The sequence below is a fragment of the Dipodomys spectabilis genome, unplaced genomic scaffold (genome assembly GCF_019054845.1).
Source record: "Dipodomys spectabilis isolate Male_0828 unplaced genomic scaffold, ASM1905484v1 ptg000136l, whole genome shotgun sequence".
Classification (NCBI taxonomy): Eukaryota; Metazoa; Chordata; class Mammalia; order Rodentia; family Heteromyidae; genus Dipodomys; species Dipodomys spectabilis.
The window spans coordinates 3496124-3513895 of record NW_024870813.1 but is presented as its reverse complement, the minus strand read 5'-3'; positions in this window follow the sequence as shown (position 1 = coordinate 3513895).

Sequence of the window (17772 nt, the reverse complement as noted above, 5' to 3'; positions counted from 1 at the left end):
GAATGGAGGGTGGTCAGTCCAATGAGATCTAGGGTCATTAGACAAATGCAGAAAACCAGGCTACCTGTACCCACCTCTCCAGAAGCTTGCACAAAACAAGCCAGTCCTATCACTTCACAAAGCCAGGAGGAGGGGAGCAAAGGCTGCCTTTCCAAAGCACTGTTTCCAAAATCGTGGCCACGGTGTTGCGGAGATGAGATGCCCCTCAGCCACACTCCCATGCCCGTGTAAGAGGTTTTGTCTTGGGCCTTGGAGCAAGGGCAGGGTAGGGAGATCTCTGCACCTGAGCCACTTAAGAGCTGGGCTCTTAATCAAGCTGAGTGGTTGCTAGGAAAAATGATGGGGTCCACATTGACCATCCTGACTCTGCTCTCTGCAGCTCATCCATCCCCAGAATGTCTTTGTTAGGGACTTCCCTCATCCTCAGACACCTCCTCCTACGGAAGGAGATGAGGAGAGATGGTCAGAAGCGACAGGGGGATGAGTTTTGTCAGAGCAAAGAAGGGTTGGAAGAGAAGGAGCCTGAAGACCCACACCAAGGGTGTCTGGTGTCAGCTTTGTCCATGAGCCATTCCCCAGGGTGCAAGAGAAGGAAAACAGACGAAACAGATGAACATCCTTCCCTGGTGTTCAGAGGAGAAGAAAGGAAGGGAGATTTACCATCATGCCTGATTCCCCAGGTTTGACAGATGCTTCCAGGCTTCCGGCTTTAGAGCTTCTTGGAGAGGAGGAGAGGCTCTGGTACTGAGCCTCTCGGGCCTACGGACTCTGGCCTGGGTTGACAAGAAGTGGGAAGGGCTGAAGCAGCTACTCATGGGCGTGACCAGGGCTTTTCACTCTGGAAGCTTCGATTGTACCCATACCTCCCCAATCTTACTCATGGAATAACTCTACGCATCCTCACAACCTCTGAGTTTTCTGCCCATATCCCAAAGCACTGTCAGGATTGCAAGTTCTCATGGGCAAGCAGAGCTCTGCACTGTCCCTTCCCAACAACCTCCAGCAGCCCAACCTTGACCCTGGAGACAAGGTCAAGGTAAGCTCAGCTCACCAAGAAGATGGCTGCCTCACACCCGAGATTCACCTCCCCACAGGTCCTTTGCATACTCCTGACTGAGTGCTCACCCACGGCTAACACTCAACCAGGATCTGACCCAAGTTAGACTGGCAGACCTAGGACCTCTTCAGATTTGCTTTGCTCTGCTCCCCCACACCCAGGGCAGATTCATGGCCCTCCGGTTCTGCTGATTTTCTACAAATAAGTAGGTTTTCCAGGCTGGGCGCTGGTGGCTCACACCTGTAATCCTAGCTACTCAGGAGGCTGAGATCTGAGGATCACAGTTCAAAGCTGGTCTGGAAAGTCCATGAGACTCTTATCTCCAATGAACCACCAAAATTCTGGAAGTGGAGTTGTGGTTCAAGTGACAGCGTGACAGCCTGGGTCAAAAACATAGACACCTACTGGCTTGGAATTCAAAGTAGAAATTGTGGTACAACTGAGTACACATATATGCAATCGGACATAGTAACTAGGGTGATAAAGATAATCCAGAACTTTCCTTTAGAATCTCTTCAAGTCCTTACCGCAGAAATACATTGTTTTCTCTCATTCCAGATGTATGAAATATGTACTCATCCTCAGCTTTAGGTGCCTCACTTAGTTGTATGGCTCAACTCACAATTAAGGTGGACTTTCTTCCTTAATATCCTTCCCCTTTCATCCCTGTTCTGGGTGTGTGTTGTACTGGGGCTTAGACTCAGGGCCTCATGCTCTCGTTTGGCCTTTTTGCTCATGACTATCACTCTACCACGTAAGCCACATCTCTACTTCCAGCTTTTTGCTTGTTAGTTGGAAATAACTCAGACTTTTCTGTCTGGACTGCCTTCAATCGGTGATCATCAGGTCTGAGCTTCATGAATAGCTGGGATTATAGGCATGAGGCACTTGCTCCCAGCCTTTGGTTTGTTTTTTTTTTTTAAATGCCTAGGACTTAACCTACCATTATTTTTCAGAACAATCTCTTCCTTAAGTGAAACCCACCTGGGAAAAAGCCTCACACATCCCCTGTCGTAGCATGCTCAGAACCCTGCTTCTGCTATCCCTTAGGTGGGGTTAGTGGGCTTAGAAAAAGACTGATGGATGGAAGGAAGGAAGGAAAGGAGGAAGGAACAAAGAAAAATAGTAGAGTAATATCCTCTACCCCAGCCATCTCATCTGATTGTTCTGGGAAAGATTTCTCTTCCTTGCCAAATGGAGTTGGATTACAGTCACAAACTAACAGATTGTTTTCAAAGTAAAGGACTGGCTCATCACCAAGACTTCCACTGAGATAATTTTCCTGGAGAGACAAGATGTCTGTATACAACTGATTAGCAATTAGCAATTGCCTACACTCTATCATCAATTCATCTATCTATCTATCTGTCTATCTACCTATATATATATGTATGTATATATATATATCACTCATTAAAGATAAAGGGAATTCTGAAAATTTCCCCCATATTTAAAAAAGTTTAATCATAAGAAAGTCCTAATTCAGGGCTGGGTAGGTGGCTCAGTGGTAGAGTGCTTGCTTTGCATGCATGAGGCCCTGGGTTCGATTCCTCAGCACCACATAAGCAAAAAGAAAAAACCCAGAAGTGGCACTGTGGCTCAAGTGGTAGAGTGCTAACCTTGAGCTGAAGAGCTGAGGGACAGCGCCCAGGCCCAGAGTTCAGGCCCCACTACTGGACCCCCCCAAGAAAAGAAAGTCCTAATTTATTTTTTGCTGCTTTTGCTACAATAGTGATGAGACTTCTGCTCATTTTCCTTGTAAGAGCCAATCTTGATTAAATTTGCTCAAATACATGCTTACTTTCATTCTCACTCACTGAGTAAATACCAGTGCTTATATCTAACTTAAAGTAAGAGGAATGGAGAAGGAAAAGCAAAGTTCCAATACACAAATTGTTCTCCAAGACAGGATGCTATGCAATGCACTAAGCATGTCACTAAGCAATGCACTAAGGATGCCACAAGGTGGCAGTGTCCTCTCAATGATTAATTTTATCCTGGGCCACGAGCCCTGTGGTGCCTTTCTGCAAAACCTGCAGGTTCTCTAGCAAGACCACGGCAGTGGAATGTGTTGATTTCTGTAGTTTTGTTTGTTTGTTGTTGTTTGTTTTTTTGTTTTTGTCGGTCGTGGGACTTGAACTCTGAGCCTGGACGCTGTCCCTCAGCTCTTCAGCTCAAGGCGAGCACTCTACCACTTGAGCCACAGCATCACTTCTGGTTTTCTGATAGTTAATTGGAGATAAGAGTCTCACGGACTTTCCTGCCTAGGCTGGCTTTGAACCACAATCCTCAGATCTCAGCCTCCTGAGTAGCTAGGATTATAGACGTGAGCCACTGGTAACTGGCTCCTGTAAGTTCTTTAACAAACTTTCCTTTATCTGTTTTTGGTACTGAAGCATGATGTCTACCTATTTCTATGTTGGGAAATAAGAGTCCCAATCTCATGCCCCATCTGGCTCCATGCCTATAAACAGTCATTAGAAGTTGATCTGAGGATAAACCTCCAATATCTTGCCATACACCATGGAATTTGGTTAAGAGATCTGCATCTAGGCTTTGCCTTTGTCTAACTGACAAACTGGGACCATCCCTGATTTCTCTGACCTTGGGTTATTCTTCGAAAAGTGGGGCTGAAGTCAGGAATGGTGGTTCATGCCTGTAATCCTAACTTCTCAAGAAATTGAAATCTAAGGATTTGGGTTCAAAGCTAATTTGGGCAATCAAATCAGAGAGGCTTTTACCTCCAATTAACTGGCAAATAGCTGGAAGGGGAGCTTAGCTAAATTTTCAGTAGTAGAGTACCAACCTTGAGCAAAGAAGCCAAGCAAGAGCCCAAGGCCTTGAGTTCACATACACACACACACACACACACACACACACACAGTGGGACTGAGAGCCCATAAATTAGGGTCACATGTGAGAGTATGTTGTAGCTGGTGTGGGGAGGGTGCATGTCTGGAAAGCATTCTTGGTACAGTGCCTGCAAAAGCAGTCCAGACCTTGGCAGATGCAGAATAAGTAACATTTGGTGATAGACAATGTTTCCAAGGTAACAAATGCTGGGAAAGCACTGGGTGAAGGCCAAGGACATAATCCCTAAATTTTCCCTCTTCTTGGTTGTGATTGCTTGCCACACCCTTAAGCTGTTCCTTGGCTTCACCAACCATACACCTGTTTTTCCTTCCATCCATCCAACTCTCCTACAATTGCCTCCATTGTCTCCAGGAGCAGCACCCTCCGCTCAGCTGCCCATCCCCCCCCCCCTGCAGCTGTTGGACATATGCAACCCCTTCCCCCTCCTAGGTAAGAGACAGGAGGGGCAGCTTGGAAAGCACTTGGGTCTGGTATCGGGAAGACCTGGGCGTGAATCCAGAGTTTTTGCCAGTTTACTCAATATGACAGTCTTGGCTTGATCACATTTTCATCCATCTCTGAGCCCTTCTGTGCACTTCCTTGTAAAACCCAGTTCGAACGAAACCCTGCTGAGCAAGAGTCCCCCACACCTTCTGCATCTGATCAGATTCTTCAACCTCTACCTTATCTCAGGCAATGATATATGCCTCTCGGCCTATCTTTCAAGCAAGTATCCTGTTCGTTTGATGATACAGCTTGAATCATGAAAATCCTTAAAGGCCCATGTGTTAAAGGACTCCTTAGCTTGGTGCTCTTGGGTTGTGGTGGAACCGTCCAAAGGTGGGGCCTATGGAAAGGTCTTTAGATCATTGGTGCATGCCCTTGAAGGGGATGTTGGGAGTCCAGCCCTTCCTCTTTCTCTCGGTTATCTCTTTCTTCCTTTCCACAAGGTGAACAGACTTTTTCCCAGCACATACTCCCTGCCATGATGTGTTGCCTGACCACAGGCCCAGAAACAACCATGTCAACTGGCCATGAACAGGAACCTGCAGAACGTCGAGCTAAAATAAACCTTTCCTCTTTATAAGTTGGCTATCTTGGGTATTTGGTATAATGACAGAAGGCTGACTAACTTGGGTTAGCCAGAATCTTCTGAAGGTCTTCTCTGAATCATTTTTCCATCTATTTGCTCCCCACCTAGCATCTTAACTATAAATTCCTATTGCCCCTGTTGTATTTAGATATAAACGTGCAACACCTCTTGACACGGTCCCTAGCTATATCTATAGCAATGGCTCTAGATAGCACTTCCCTTGCCTTTCTTTGTGTGTGTGTGTGTGTGCTCATGCGCACACCAGGAATAGGCTTGAATTTAGAATTTAGGGTGTTATATTCTCCCTTAGCTTTCTTGCACGAGGCTGACACTCTACCGCTTGAGCCATAGCTTCACTTCTGGCTTTTTTTTTTTATGGTTAACTGGAGAAAAGAGTCTCACAAGATTTTCTGCCTAGGCTGGCTTTGAACTGTGATCCTCAGATCTCAGTCTCCTGCATAGCCGTGATTGCAGGTGTGAGCCACCAGCACCCAATATTCCTAGGTTTTTGGAGACCCTGTATGGTAAGAAGAGGAGGAAGACAGCCTAGGCTTAGGGGTGGGGGAGAGGAGCAGACCTCACACATTTGCTTCTTATGTATTCTGCGCCCAGTAAGCATTTGGAAACATGAGCAGGACATAAAAGACGGTGTCCTGATGGAGTCATGCATGTTACATGGTCTCCTCTAGGTGTGGAACAGAGTAACAAACTCCCAGCCATTCCCAGAGCCTTCAACAGCCCAGGAATTAGAGTAAGAATAACCCTATGTAACTGGGTGTCAGCGGCTCACACCTCTAATCCTAGCTACTTAGGAAGCTGAGATCTGAGGATCACGGTTCAAAGCCAGCCTGGGCAGGAAAGTCTATGAGACTCTTTTTTTAAAATTTTTATTTATTTTTTGTTGTGAAAATACTGTACAGAGGGGTTACAATTACATGGGCAAGATAATGAGTACATTTCTTATCAAGCATTGTAGCCTCCCCATGAGACTCTTATCTCCAATAAACCACCAGAAAACTGGAAGAAGCACTGTGGCTCAAGTAGTAGAGCACTAGCCTTGAGCTGAAGAACTGAGGAACAATGCCCGGGCCCAGAATTCAAGCCCCACAAGTGACCAAAAAAAAAAAAAAGAATAACCCTGTGATGAATGAGTTGTGACTTTATATTAAGCCAGGTAAGGCCATGAATGTAAGCATTCTGCCACCAAAAGTAATATAGATGGATTATAAAGAAGGAAATTACCATGGGGTGACAGTGTCTCATGCCTGTAATCCTAACTACTCGGAGGCTGAGATCTGAGGATCACGGTATGAAGCCAGCCCAGGCAGGAAAGTCTGCGAAACTATTATTACCAGTTAACCACAAGAAGCTGGAAGTAAGAGATGTGACTCAAGAGGTAGAGTGCTAGCCTTGAGCAAAAGAAGCTCAAGGACAGCACCCAGGCCTTGGATCCAAGTCCCAGGACCAGCACCAAAGAAAAAGAAAAAGAAATTATTGGAAGAAAATCTTCTTCACACATCTTTTGTGTTGGGCTGGGAAGGTAGCTCAGTGGTAGAGTGCTTGCCTTGCATGCATAAGGCCTTGGGTTCGATTCCTCAGCACCACATAAGCAGAAAAGGCTGGAAGTGGTGCTGTGGCTCAAGTGGTAGAGTGCTAGCCTTGAGCTGAAGACCTTAGGGACAGCGCCCAGACCCAGAGTTCAGGCCCCACGACCAGCAAAAAACAAACAAACAAACAAACACATCTCTGTGTTGGTGATCCTCAGATCACCTGAGGGAAGCAGGAAGGGGCTGCAGAGTCCCTCATGCAGAGGTGAAATGGTACCTGAGTTCATACCGGAAACCTGTCCTTTCCATTCTAAATAGAATCTCTAGTCCCTTCAGTCTCAAACACGTAGGGTCAGGGAAAATATGCTTGAAAACAACATATCTACAGACCAGAACGTCTTGTGACTCAAGTCAGCACACGCAAGACATTTTATCAGATGCTGTGGGAGGTGGCAGATGAGGTGGAAAGAACTCTGGACTTCCAGACACATAGACACCTCACTCTGGAGCCCTGGGATTGCTACTCCCTTCTTTTGTGGCCTGGCATGAGTCAACACATTTTTCTGGGCTGCAGTTTCATTTCCCTAATAGGAGGTTAAATTGATTCATTGTTTTCAAACTTTAAAAGTGGAAGCATTACAGAAGAAAGACCAGAAGGGAGAGAGGGAAGGAGGAAGGGAAGAAGGGAGGGAGGGAGGGAAGGAAGGAAGGAAGGAAGGAAGGAAGGAAGGAAGGAAGGAAGGAAGGAAGGAAGGAAGGAAGGAAGGAAGGAAGGAAGGAAAGAAAAGCCACCCTGGAAAGTATAAATAAAGAGAAGCCAGGTGCTGGTGGTTTATACCTACAAATCTAGCTACTCAGGATGCTGAGATCTGAGGATCACAGTTTGACAGCCATTTGTGCAGCCAATTCTGAAAGACTCGTCACAATTAACTAGCAAAAAGCTGGAAGTAGAGGTGTAGCTTAAAGGTAGAGAACTAAGCTTAAGTGAAAAAGCTGTAAGAGAGTGTAAGGCTATGAATTTAAGCCCCAGGACCAGCACTAACTAAAAAACTGGATTCATTAATTAGTTAATAAGAGAAATTCCATTGTATCATCCTTTATCAGATACTTAAGATAGAGCATGGAAAAATCTTCCTCCCCCAGAATCCCTATCCTGGAAGGTTTCCAGGCCTTTCTGCTTTGCTTCCCCCCGGCCCCCCACCTTCCTGGGGCTTGAACTCAGGGCTTGAGCATTGTCCCTGACCTTCTTTGCTCAAAGCTACAACTTTTTTTGGTAGTTAGTTGAAGATAAGTGTCTCATAGACTTTCTTGCCAGTCTGGTTTTGAACCACAATCCTCAGGACTCAGCCTCCTGAATAGCTAAGATTACAGGTTTGAGCTACCAGTGCCCTGCTTGCTTTGCTTTATAAGAATCTGATAGGGTAAATCCCACTTTGAGGCATTTACCCAATCACAAACAAGGCCATACTAAGGCTACCAGTACAACTATGTTTATTGGAGTATGATTTACCATAGCTAAGATATGGAACCAATCCAAATGCCCCTCAGTAGATGAATGGATCAAGAGAATGTGGTTTATGGGCTGGGAAGGTGGTTCAGTGGTACAGCGCTTGTCTTGAATGCATGAGGCCCTGGGTTTGATTCCTCAGCACCACATAAGCAAAAAGAAAAAAGCCAGAAGTGACGCAGTGGCTCAAGTGGTAGAGCGCTAGCCTTGAGCTGAAGAGCTGAGGGACGGCGCCTAGGCCCAGAGTTCAGGCCCCAGGACCGGACCCCCTCCCAAAAAATGTGGTATCTGTATATACATATATATATATATATATATGTATATATATATATATATAAATGTGTATATATATAAATGTGTGTGTGTGTGTATATATATATATATATATATATATATATATATATATATATATATATATGAATTCTATGCCTCCATCAGAAAGAATGACATCATCCCATTTGTTAGGAAATAGAAAGACTTGGAAAAAATTATATTAAGTGAAGTAAGCCAGGCCCAAAGAAACATAGGTACCATGGTTTCCCTTATTTGTAATAACTAGTATAAGTCTAGGACAAGCAGAAAAGGTCAAAAGTTATGTACATATAACCAGATAAGATGATGTTAAGTGAAATGAACCCCAAGATAGACACACAAGTGGTTTTTTTCTTTCTTGAGGTTGATTCTAACATATTTATAATGTACCATGTAATTTTTTTGTTGCTTAGTATGTTCCTCCTTCATGGTATAACCCCTGTTTTCACTGTATTTGATGTCGGTTCCCTGTATCTCGTATATACACTTCTCTAGCTTGGGGAGGGGAAGGGAAAAAACAAAATGCTTAAATAAGGATACAGGTTGACCCATTGTAACAATGAGATGTACAAGACACTATGTTGAAAATGAACTTTACAACTTGGGGGGGGGTGTGGTGGGGAGGTGGGGAGGGAAGGGATAGTAGGGGAAAAGCAAAGGAGGAGGTAACAATGCTCAATAGGAAATGCACTCATTGCCTTGCTCATATAACTGTAACCCCTCTGTACAGTATTCTTACAATAAAAAACATACAGAAAAAGAGAATCTACTAGGGTAAGCAGATTTCCTTCCAAAGTAAGTCCTGAGATTGTCTGCCTTCTCACAACCCTAATGTCCTCACTGCTCCAGTCCTTCTCTTTCTGCCTGGCCATTTTCCTGTCTGAGTTTCAGAGGCCTTTGTAATTCATCAGTAGGCAGGTGCATTTTCCAAACTGTTGGTCAAGTTAGACAGGAAGTGATTAGAACAGTCCCTGAGGTTAGGAAATGTTAGACTAAGCACTCACAATTAGAAAAGATCCTGACACTTGGTTATTGATGACACTTGCCAACACAGCTAATCCTTTGAACAATACCAAGATCACAACATTATAATTTTAAGTTTTATTGTCTGCATTGTATGTATGAGATAATGCAGCCTGTGATTATGAAAACTGCCAAAGGGTAGCTTAAGGAATGATAAGATTAAGATACAACACCCTAGAGCTATGAAGATACAAAAGCAAGACGTTTTTCAAGGATTTTCTCAGATTAAGAAGAAACGTTAGCCCGGCAATGTTGGCTCTCGCCTATAATCCTAGCTAATCAGGAAGCTGAGATCTGAGAATGGTGGTTTCAAGCCAGTCATTGGCACACAAATCTTTGATATTCTTATCTCCAGTTAATTAGCAAAAAAGTGGTAGAACTCCAGTCAAGGGCGGGGAAAACCAAGCATGCGTGAAGCTCTGAGCTCAAATTCCAGTACTGGCAGAAAATAAAAAGTAAAACAGGAATAAAGACATTCCAAAACTAGAAGGAAAGAAACAAAAGGCAAAAGCAAAACAACAAAAATCCCAGAATTCTTTTCCAGTAGATTATCTCCACAAGACTACTAAAGAAATTCTCTAGGCAGAAATGAAGGACACTACACAATAAGTAGAATCCACAGGAACAAAGAGAAAGTGTCTTATTTGCCCAAAGTGCCAACAAAACACCATATATACAAATAGAAATTTATTCTCTAAGCTCTGGAAGCTGGAAGTTCAAGACCAGGCTGTCACCACAGTTGAATTTGGTTGTTACTCAGAAATTCCTAGGTTAGAAGTGGTTGCCTTCTTGCTATGTTTTCATGTAACAGAAAGTTCTCTGTCTCTGTCTCTCTGTCTGTCTCTCTGTGTGTCTATCTCACTCTCCCTTTTACTTTTATTAGATTAAATCTTCACTCCTGAAGAGTGCCAATGGCTCATTCCAGTAATCCTAGCTACTTAAGAGGTTGAGATCTGAAGATAACAGTCAAGCCAGCCCAAGCAGGAAGGGAGTTCAAGTGACAAAGCACTAGCCTTAAGTAAAAAGCTCAGGGACAGTGCCCAGACCCTGAGTTCAAATTTCAGGACCATTTCACACACACACACACACACACACACACACACACACACACACACACTTTTACTGTTATGCCTCCTTTAACCTTTTTTTGTGTGATTTCACTACCTCCTTTAACCTTTAACCTCTTAAAAATCCTAGCTGCAAAGACAGTTAGCTAGAAATTCACCATATAAATTTGGGGAGCAGGAAATGCACACAATTCAGAGCACAGAAAAGGAAAGATGCAGAGAAAACGCTAAGAAGGAGAAAGAAAGGAAGGAAGGGAGGGAGGGAGGGACGGAGGGATAGAGGGAGGAAGGGAGGGAGGGAGGGAGAAAGAAAAGAAAAGAAAGATTGCAGAGGACATAAACAAAATTCAGAATTGAAATTGATAGCCAAAACCAATAGACCCAAGGTTTAATTCTTTGAAAATATCAACAATATTAACATAATATGACCTAAATAGACCAAAGGGGGAGGGAGAGAGAAGAGTCAAATGACCCAAATTAAGAATGAAAGGGTCACATCACTATGGCCTTGAGCAGAAAGAGCTTATGGACAGAGCTCAGGTCCCGAGTTTAAGCCACATGGCCAACAACAAAAAAAGTAAGTAAATAAATAAAATAAAAATAAAAAACAACAGTTCTCTTATATTCAAAGTTAAGGCAATGCTAAAATAACATGAATTCTAGCTGCAAACTCCAGTGCTACTGTATATTCCAGCTTATTATTCTCTCATTAAAAAAAATCTCTTTTTCCTTTCTTCCCTTCCCAGCTTGCCCTGAGGACTTCAAGCTCCAGCCTCAGTTTGGAAGCTCGCAGCCCCATTGGAAATATTTAACCAGCTTCTCAGGTGCTTAGGATCCTCACCGGCCAGTGTGATGTCAAACCATTGTAATCAATCACTCTTAGAACTAACATCCTACTGGTCTGCTCCTCTCATAGTCTCAACTTGCATTTAACAAGAACACATTTAACAATTTCGAATGAGGGAGAAGGAATCTCACTTCAGAAGGATAGAAATGGTCATACGAGACTCTGCAAAAGAGCCAATTATGACTCTCTCCACAGCATCACCATCCTGCCCCCATCCCTTACAACTGTCCTGTGGTAGTAAGTAGGCATATCCGATGTGTCTGACTTACTGAAGTTTAGGTATTTCTGTCTAAGTGGTTCCTAATTCTGCTTGACTAATGGTTCCATCAAAAATGGCTCAATTTGAGTCTAGCCTGCCTTGTGGTGGCCTGATTTTCTACATAGAACACAAAATATAGGTAGATGGGAAAAGGGATGAAATGAATCAGGAAAGCTACACTTACATCCTTGTGTCTGATACTCAAGCTACCTCAGGAAGAAATTTTACTTCCTATTTGGAAAACTTTGGATTTGAGCCCTTCAGGTTGAAGGAAGTAATGTTAGTGTTCTTTCTTCAAATCTTTTATACGGAAAATATTCATTTAGCTATTTACTCTTTTTGAACCCTTCATATTGCAGTTTAGAGTGAAAGTCTAAGATGTCCAAGTAACATTGTCTTTCTTTCTCAGGATACACTTGTGGCATGGAGAGGTGAAAGGAATCAAATGTTGATCATCATACTTTGCTATAGAAACAGTTCTCCCCTAGTAGGTACCAGTGGCTCATGCCTGAAAACCTACCTAATCAGGAGACTGAGACCTGAGGATCATGGATCAAAATCAGCTCTCACAGACAAATCCATGAAACGCTTAACTCCAATTAACCAGCAAAACGGAAAAGTGGAAGTGGAAGCTAAATGGTTAGAGTACCAGCCTTGATTGAAAATGCCAGGCCAAAGTCCTGAGATCAAGTCCCTGTACTGGTACACAAAAAGAGAAGTGGGGAGGGACGGAATGAGAAGCAGGGAAGGAGAGAGAGATAGAGAAAGAGAGGGGGAGGGGAGGGAGGGAGAAATTGCTCTCCCCACCCTTATCATTCCTTTATTACACACTGCTCTGGAAATGTTTCAAAGACAACTTCCTTGGCTACAATCACACAGCATTCTCCTTCAGCCTGAGCAGTAACTCAGTAAGCAGCACCTTTAAAATCATGCACCTGCGATCAGAACAAATGCGGTAGAGGCATGATCTACCCTTGTCTCCGGAGAGCCAAAGAAACACATTCAATTTTCCACATTAGTCTCATTCTTCCCTTACTTACTGCCCAGAGATCTGCTCTTGGGTCCTGCCCCACCCCCGTGGAAAGGCTGTCTATTCAATCAGAGACACAAAGTTGGCTTGTACAAACCAAGCATAGAAGACACAGGAGTGATTTATTCTGGTTAATAAGCTGAGAGAAAACATGTAGAGGCCAATTGTCTGCTGAAAACAAAAGAGTTTCTTGTGTGGGGAGTGTATAATGTTGGGACAAACAGCAACACTTGTTTGACTAGCAAACAGCCAGCCTCCTTTATTACTAAAAGAAAACTGCTATAGATAGTAGGCAGGTGGCTACAGGATTTGGGAGACAATCATTTGTTACCAACCCTGAAGGATTCATGAATCACAATTTCTTTACATATTTATGATACCAGCCTTCAAAATCCCTTCAATGATTCTTGCCTTTTGTGATTCATGCCATCATGCAATCTTTTGCTACAATGCACGGGGTAACCTGTCACCAATAAGATATTGTGGAAATCTCAGGAATTGACTTTTGAAATTAGATCAAAAAAGATACTGCTGGTTAATCTGGCTCTCTTGGATCATTTGCATCCTGAAGGATACACAGTGAAATATCATGAAAACTTTCAAGCAGCCCTTTGGTGAGGTCCATATGACTTGGACAATCGTCAGAACAAGTTTGCCAAACATGCAAATGAGCTAACTTTGCTCAAATGACTAAAAGCCCAGATGCTACTTTGACTGCAATTTCATGAGACTTCAAGTCAGAACCACTTAGCTAAGTCTCTTGCAAATTCTTGGCCCACATTAAAAGACATGTAGTATAATATGTTGTGAATTTAACTTTCTCCAACTCTATACCCAAAATATTTGCATTTCCAATGTATAAATTCCCTAGGTCAAAAAATAATGAATATCTGAATATGAAAATGCTAGCATGAGAAAATTCTTGGCTCAAATGTAAATTGTCATATTGTTATATTGTTATGTTAGGCCACTAAACATCAGTGTGATTTGCTATGCAGCAATGTTTAAGTAATCCACCAAAAATATTCGTTTCTATTTCCTTTCCATGGGATATATGTAGTGAGAAAACCACAGACTAAAAATTAGGGGCATAAATAATAGCCCTTGACATAGCCTATGTATTTTTTAAAAAATAAGTTTTTTATTGTAAAAATACTGTACAGAGGGGTTACAGTTACGTGAGCAAGGTAATGGGTACATTTCCTATCAAGCATTGTTGCCTCCTCCTTTGTTTTTCCCCTACCATTCCTTCCCTCCCACCTCTACAACTACACTACCCACCCCTCCCCCGCCATGCTTAAATTGTAAGTTAATTTTTCACCATAGTGTCTTGTACATCTCATTGTTACAATGGGTCAACATGTATCCCTATTTAAACATTTTGTTTTTTCTCTTTCCCTACCCAAATTAGACCGACATCAAATATAGTGAAAACAGGAATTATACCGTGGGGGAGAAACATACAAAGCAACCAAAAAATCACATGGTACATTATAAATACATTAGAAACAATAGCAAGAAAGAAAAAACCACTTGTGTCTCTATCTTGGGGTTCATTTTGCTTAACGTCGTCTTATCTGGTCATATGTACATAGCTTTTGACCTTTTCTGCTTGTCCCAGACTTATACTAGTTATTGCAAATAAGGAAAACCATGGGACCTATGTTGCCTATGTCTTATAATTGGCCAGTGGTATATTAGCAAATCATATCTCTAGAAGATAATTAAGAAGCCTTGATTTGTAATATTAACCTAATTTTATAGTATAAAATATTCCCCCTTTGAGTAATCTTATGTTATAAATGTGGTGTCACTCAACACAGAACTGGGAAGAGATAAACACAATTGGTTAATATAAGACCACATAAGTCATCTCCTGTGCACCACAAGATTGAGCTAGGAAGAAACAGATGGGGCATATATTCATAGTGTATAACTTTGTTTATGTGGCAAGGAGCAACTTCTTAAGAGGCTTCTTAAGTAACATCATGAGCTGAGGACTGGTGTCTCCTTGTAAGCTTAGCTACTGAGGAGACTGAGATCTGAGGATGCAGGTTTGAAAACTCTGAGCAGAGAGAAACTTATCTCCACTTACACAGGAAAATGTCACAAGTGGAGCTGTGACTCAAGGGTAGAGCACCAGCTTTGAGTGAAAAAGCCAAGGGAAAGCCTGAGTTCAAGCCTTAGTATTGGCATGGGGATAAAAAAGAAAAGTAGCATGATATTTTGACAGTAACTTTAGGACCAAATAACCTAGGGTCTAATTTTGCCTTTGCTGTTGTGGCCCCAACATCTATTATTTACTGATGACATGTGAGACTCTTCACTTATGAAGTAAAGATGGCAAAGTATAGCCATCCAAGTTCAATAACAATCAAAAGAAAAGCTATTAGCTGGGTCCTGTGGCTCATGCCTGTAATTCTAGCTACTTCAGAGGATACGATCTGAGTATCACAATTTGAAGCCATCCTAGGCAAGAAAGACAATGAGACTCTTACCTCCAATTAACCATCAGAAAATCAGTAGTGGTGCTGTGGCTGAGAGTGATACAGCATTATCCTTGAGTGAAAAAGGTAAGTGACAGTGTCCAGGTCCTGAGTTCAAGCCCCATGGGTGACAAAAAGAAAAAAATGCTATTGAGTTTTTACTATCAGGCCACAGTCTGACCTTATTAGATATAATTATTTAAGTTAATAATATAGAGAAAAGCAGTGAGGACTTAATATATAATTGCTAGCTATCAATGTCCTTTATCTTATTACATTCCTCAACAGGGTGAATTCTGGTCATTAGGATTCACAGTGGATTGGAAATGGTTGGAACTTGCTGTCTCCCCTTGTCCAAATTGATTTAGCATCTTGTTGAACTGAAAAAAGTGGCTCCAGTGGAGAGTTGTAAAGCTTACACAGGAGAGGACCAGAAGCTGGGCCTAGGCTGCCCACAAGATCTGTAAGTCACCTGGTGACCCAAAGAAGTAACAGGAAGAGTAGTGAAGGAATCCAGGAATGTGTCCTTCAGCACCATGGCCAGAAGTTGTTCCCCATGGCTGGAACAAGATGCTCTCCCTGTCCTTAGTGCTGAACTGAAATTACCATTGTTTCCCTTAAAGGGGATCTGACTTGTGCCCACCAGCACCCTGTGGACTCAGTTTCCTCCTGAGACCACAGGGAATGTGATCTAGCAGAACAGCAAGAAAGCTCTGAAGAAACCAACTAAAGAAAACTTGCTTCAGCCAAGGCCTCTAGCCTCAGTGAGCTGCCTTGACATCCACATATCTTTATAATAAGAACAATGAACAGACATCAGTAGACTCGCACTTTATGTTTATGCCTGGCCTAGTTGCATTATTAATGTTCTGTTTGGTCCTCACAACCCTTTATGAATTTTTCCCTACTCATGAAGAACCTGAGACATAAACAATTTGAGTAATGTGGAAGGCCAAGCACCTAACTAATCATCAGTGAGAAGAGCATTTTTTTTTCTTCGTGTCTAATTCTGAGTCTTGAGCTCAGGTCTTGGGCTCTGTCTCCAAGGTTTGTTTTGCTTAAGGCTAGTGCTCTACTACTTGAGCCACAACTCCACTGCTGGCTTTTTTTGATAGTTAATTGAAGAAAACTCATTACTCTCTGGACACTACTACTTCCAAAATGTTAAACATAACTTTAAACCTTCAAGCTAGCTAAGAACAAAAGAACTTATGGGATAGAGAATAAAAAAACTTGGTGCCTTATTTTTGCATTTGTTTTTCTTGAAACCAGAGGATAGGACTTCTACATCTCCTTCTTTAGGCTTTGGAGGAGCTCCTTTTGGTGCTAGAAAGAGACAGAACACACAACAGTTACAGAAGCTGAAGGCTTGGTGAGTCAGGCCCTAGAGTCAAAGAACACCAGAACTTGACATGAATTCAGAGCTGTCCTGATGTATCCCTAGTCCCCTGACGAACAGGATGGGCCTCTCACCCTAGGACAGGAGCGCATCATGAGGCTGTGCTGAGATGTGGTCAGGTCAGTAATAATCATACACGGGAATAAATGTTTGTACTAAGATAATAGCATAGTGGTTAAGGGTAAACCCAGATTGTCTGCACCCATATTAAGTTTTCTCTAGCCATGAAGTAGTTGAGGGACATTTACTAACTCTCTAACCATCTGTGTTCTTGTGTTTAAAATGTGAATAACAGGGCTGGTTATATGTAATTATATGAGCTTGGCTTGAGGAACTATTCAATAGACTTTAGCTACTATTACTACTATCATTATTATCATTATTATTATATTATTATTATTGCTACTGCTCTGTGATGCAGGTCACTGAAAGAAGAGATTTTTAATCATTAAAGGGTGTGTCACTCAGGATAGAGCTCTGAGACACTCCTAGGAGTGTCTGCATTTTTCCCTGAAGGGGAGCAAGAAATACTGGCTGGACTTTGGCTCTCTGCCCCAGGCCTTCCCTGCTGAGTCTTTGTGACATTCCTTTTTAAAAGTTCCTCCACCTGCATCTCCTGAACCCTTCCTAACCAAGACCAGAGACATCATGACCTCATCCCAGCAGCTGTGCCACAATCAAACCACCTTTATTTTTGCTTCGCATTTGCTAGGCAAGCGATGTACAACTTAAGCCACATCCCAGCCCTTTTGCTTTTAATTGGTTTTCCAGATGGGACCTTTCTTCCTCTTTGCCTATACTGGCCTTGAACTGCCATCCTCCTATCTCTGTTGCCTTGTTGTTGAGATTAGAAGTGCAAGTACCACCATGCCCAGCCCTTGAGCTATTTTTCAAGTTGCCTAGTAAACCCTGGGCCTCATATTTTCTATCCTGTTTCTCATTTCTCTAACCAGGCTTCTGACTTGCTTCCTCTGCTGGACATCTGTTAGGGGATAGAAACTCATTTGAATCATGTGGCCTCTTGCCCAAGATTGGGGGAGGGGAGAAGATATTCCTATGTGCTGAGATGACAACAGAGTTCCGTCCTGTGTAGATGTGTTGACTGTCAGGAAAATAATGGTACCGTCTGCATCATGTGTCAGTTGTCACTACGACTCCCTCACCCTAAATGAGCACTTGTCACACCCCTGTGGATCACCAGCTGCTGCTTAAATAAGGGCTCAGTCCTATAATGGTCTAAGCTGGCTTTTCCATCTGCATTTGCTAGAGCCAAGGGCCCTAGGAGCCTTGAA